Source organism: Tenrec ecaudatus, chromosome 2, assembly GCF_050624435.1.
Source record: "Tenrec ecaudatus isolate mTenEca1 chromosome 2, mTenEca1.hap1, whole genome shotgun sequence".
Classification (NCBI taxonomy): Eukaryota; Metazoa; Chordata; class Mammalia; order Afrosoricida; family Tenrecidae; genus Tenrec; species Tenrec ecaudatus.
Window position 1 is genome coordinate 264,739,478 of NC_134531.1, and position 4,896 is coordinate 264,744,373.

The 4,896-nt window shown below is 40.0% G+C and overlaps 1 non-coding gene across 1 annotated transcript; it reads left to right on the forward strand.

Annotated features, from left to right (window-relative positions):
* Window positions 1-1,867: 1,867 nt before the first annotated feature.
* Window positions 1,868-2,011, forward strand: LOC142441634 (small nucleolar RNA SNORA48). The gene has a single exon (XR_012782997.1). It is a non-coding gene; the product is annotated as a small nucleolar RNA SNORA48 (small nucleolar RNA).
* The last annotated feature ends 2,885 nt before the right edge of the window (window positions 2,012-4,896 follow it).

The window sequence follows — 4,896 nt, forward strand, 5'->3', positions numbered from 1 at the left end:
AAGTATTCTGTTTTTCTATCACGTTGTATATATGCCTTATGCATCTCGAGTTTGGTGGTTTCACAACTTTTCTTGTAATCTGTAGAGTTTTTCCTCTAGTTTCCATGTGTGAAATATAAAGTGCCCACTGTGTCTGGGGAATAAAAGGAGGAACTTGTTTTAAAATAATAGGTTACATTATTTAAGTACAAGTTAATAAGAACTCTAGAATGTCAAAAATAAAGAGAAAAATTGTGGGTTTTTTTTGCTTTTTTAGCAACCTTTTTAAATGTAGCAACTTTGCCTGAGAAGTATCTGAAGTTTGAAAAATAAGAACTTTTTAATTGGAGATCTCCACTCAATTCTGTTTGATGTGCCACCGTCCAAGTATGTTAACTAACCTGTAAACCTGTATCTTCCTCATGAAAAGATCAACTACCTTAGAGATTTAGAGCAATAAACAAAAGTCAGCTAGAATTTGTATCCTACCATACTGATTTCAGCTTAGGAAACCCAGTGAGGACGTTCTATTCTGTCCCAAGGCATCCCTGTGTGTCAAAATTGATTCAAGTGCACACAAGAATAATGACACATATTTGTGATTTGTGATATGCCAATATTTCCGTGCTACAATTATCAATTAGTTGTGACAGTGTGGGGGCTTGCATGTTGCTGTGATGGTGGAAGCTATACCATCAATATATCCAATATCAGTAGGGTCTTCCGTATTTTGCAGATTTTAGTAACATTTCCAAACTAAGAAAGACTAGGAAAAAGAGGCTTAAGAACCTACTTAAGAAAAGATCTTCACCAAAAAATCATCTGACATAGTTGGAAGATGATGTTCCAAGGGTGAAAGAGACTCCATCATTGCCACCACAATGAACTCCAGCATAAAGAAGATCACAGTGATGGAGCAAAATCAGCCAGCTATTAGATCCACCATGCACAGGAGCACCATGAGTGCAAGCCAACTCAATAACAGCTAACACAAATGTATATCTAATGGAAACTGGAGTGCCGACATCAATTGATAATGGAAACTAGTGTTGAGAAATACTTTATAGACTTAGAAGCAAAAGCTATACCATCATTAAACTAACCCTGGATTACCATCCACCCCTCTCCAGGGGGAAGAACAACAGAAAACATGAGGGAAGGGAGACAGTGATATGAAAATAATAACAATGTACAATCTATCAAGGGGTTATGAGGTGGGGGAGGGCGAGGGGAAAAAGAGAGCAGCTGACATCAAGGGATCAATAGAAAGTAAATATCAAGAGAAGAATGAAGACAATGCATGTACAAATCGGCCTGATGTAAGCAATGTATGGGTTGTGACAAGAGTTGTAAGAGTCCCCAATAAAATGATCTTTTAGTAAAAAATAAACAAAACAAGCAAAAAGAAAATATGTTCACCCTGAACACAGAGCTCTTATCTTATAAAAAATCATATAGTTTAGCTTGATGGCTACCAATCCAAAGGGCTGAGGAGAACTTTAAGGGACAGAGAGCCTAAATGAATGGGATGAAATACTATTGAGAATAGTGAGAGATCATGAGAATAGGGACGAAATAGGAAGCAAGTAACCAAGATTGTTAAACAATTCCTATAGAAATTGTGAGTATATCTCCCTATACAAACTGTGAATACATATTATGGTGTGAAAATGCCATTATCTTTTAACTTCATTTTTGAATGAATCTTTTCAAGGTCCCATCCCCATATGCTTTGTAGTGCTTTATGTCACAAAAATAGATTATTTTTATTATGTATACATTATAGAATGATATTTTGCTAATATTGTACAAAAAGTATATTTTTAAGTAGCCCTTATTCTATAACAGCATGACAGGTATTAGGAAATGTGCTATAGAAGCAGGAACTAACCCCTGGCTATGGCCAAAGAGACACCTGATTGGTGGTGGTACTCTTATATCAATCAGGGGCAGAGCAGACTGGCAGCCCTTTGTTCATCCTAGCTTGATGCCTAGATGGTGGCCAGAGCTGTACCATGCCTAGGGCACATTAAAAAAAAAAGAAGCAGGAACTTTTATAGAATTTTGAAGTTGTGAATGCAATTATGTTCCAGGGTGTCTATTACCAATGAAATGTACATAGTTATGTGTTCCTTGACTTGATGTGGATTATTGCTGAACAGGTAAGGAGGCTACATTTGACTTGAACTTATGTGAAGTTGGATCCTCCTCCTGCCACCCGCTTATGTAGCTGGAGGAAATCAGGTTTAGTTCCCTAGTTCTTTGTTTGACGTCGGGAGTAAGGTTTGTTAGAACGGTTCTGAACTCACTGAAGCATGGGGCTTTGTAAGGAAGAACAATGGGGCCTGGGTAATGAAATCGAGTCTCAGATGGTTACTTTGATGTTTTGGTTTATTTCTAATGGCTGTAAGGAACGTAAGGCATTAAAGTATACCAGAAAGAGACAAATTACTTTGGGAGTGGCCTTGGGTAAAGCCAGGCTGGTTACACATGATGGCCGAGGTTATTCTTGGAGAATTAAAAATTGAACTTGAGCATTTTTTAAAAAAATATGTATCTAGGGTATGTGTTTAACTGACTGAACAATGGATATTAGTTTATCTTACGTAATATTGTCTAATAGAAATGCATGTTTGATGGAAATGAATACTAGATATCATGATTATAGAGAGCTTGTAAGCTAGCCTTCGGGGGGATAGGAATTTTCTGGAAGGAATAAGCTTGCTTTGTTTTGTTGCTGCTGTTATGCTAAGAAAGGAGTTCTTGAGAATGTGAGCCTTGGTTGGACTTGAGCCCCAAAGAAATCCCCAGTTTCAGAACACATTAGAACACACATGCAGATCCATCCATAGCAACTCTGAGAACAGAACATTTACATTTGAATGAAATATCTAGTTTACCCTTTCATGCACCCATCTAAAATTAAAGGGAATCTAAATGTTCTATTGCCTTAAAAAGTTACATTCTCCTAACCTAAACCCAAGGGAGCAGCTATACCCTGTCCTATAGAGTGGCCTATGAGTTGCCACCAATCTGATAGCAGTTAGTGAGTGAATGATGAGCGGGCAGTCTGCTATGCTTGTGGTGATGATGAGCTGGTTCCAGCTGTTGCATGAACACGGGGCCAATGAAGTCATGACTTTAGACATGCTCCACTGGCATTCATTAGACTGGTCCACAGAACCTAGAGATGAGAGAAAAAGAGGAGGGAAAGCTCACTTGAAGTTTCAAGAATTGTATGGACCCCTGAGCCTAGGAGCACCAAACTAGCCCTCAGGGCTAAGGATGAGAGCGGTAGAACGGGAACCAGCTAATAAGAGGTGCAAGGAGGCAGTTGTGAACTCCCAAACTTGCAGCTTAGACAAGTGACCTAGTTTGGATGGCTAGGTCTGACCAGAATCTGACCAAATGAAAAGAGAAAGACACTTGATCCTGGGAGCTGGTATAAATTGCTCTAACTAGAGAAACAAAGCCCTCAGGAATGACTAGGAAGAGGCAGTGCTACAGGCAAATGCACTGTCTCCTTAAACCAGTCTGATCCTCACATGTTATGACCTTAATTTTTCTTTTTAAAAATCCCATAATTGTGATTATGTTTGTGAGTTCTTGGTGACAATAGCAGTAGAAAAGCAGAGTGCCCTGGGAGAGATAGTTAGTGTCACAGAAAGATAGGTTACTTGAAGGAAGGAGGAACGCCTTTCCCTTGCCTTGTAGGAATCATCCTTGGGCAGATGCAGAGTTGATTTTTCGTTCTGTACTTTTTGTAGTGAGACATTAGACATGGCCTCATGTTATTCCCTCTACTCCCAGCAAAGGATTGGATGGAACATACACAGATATGTGGGACTCTATGGGGACTGGACAGTTTTGCCATTCTGTGGAGTATAAAGTGAGCCATCTCAGAAGAAGGTTAGCATCTCATGATGATCTAGCAAGAAGAGTCATGAGCAGAATGTATCTGAGAGGCCTACACAGAGAAGTGGCTACAACATAGATTCAGTAGCATTGAGACTATATAACAGAATAACAGGCTTTTTATCCTATAGAACGAATAAAGCTCCGTGCCTTTGGGCAGGAGGTTGATAATCAGAGTGTGGTTCCCTTTGAGTATTTGTCAGAGCTGAAGTGACTTTTGAACAATTGTCTGAGCGTGCCAGAGGCCAAGGGGATCAGTTATGTGGCTTAAAGCTAGAAGTTCAAAGAAAAGATATATGCAAAAATGGCTGAGAAGAAATGAATCATTCGTATTTCTGATCCTCACTTGTTCTCCATTAGTTCCCCCCAAAATTCTCATAAACATAAGCATGGGAGGAATAACTGAGGAGAAAGAAGCAGAAATGGTCCCAGGGAGACCTGGGAAGTATGGGAGGTGGGGGAAGAGGGAGATAGACAGGGGAACAACTGGGGTGTTGGAGTCCAAGAGGGTGGAAATAAGGGGAAAGTGACAGTGGGGCAGGAGGAAGGTGAAAGGAAACAGAGGAAGGACCTAGGAAGCAAAGCAATGGATAGAGGTGTAAACATAGCGGTGTACATATGTAAATGTATCAATCCATGAAAATAGTGGTATTGGTCCATGTGCATATATTTATACGGCAATACACTGAGGTAGGGATGGACTTTGGTCTTCTGCTCATACACTCCCTCAATACAAGAATACTTTGTTCTAATAAATCGACAGTCTGAGATGTTCACCCTCCCAACACAGTCGCTGAAGACAAAACAGGTGCATAAGCAAATGTGGTGAAGAAGGCAGATAGTGTCCAGCTATTAAAAGACAGAGCATCTGGGGTCTTAAAGGTTTGAAGTTACACAAGCCACCATTCTACAGTGAAGCAACAAGTCCCATGGAAGAAGTGCACTGCTGGTGTGATCATGACGAGCCACAGGGACTGGGTAGTAGTAGACATTAGCAGACAC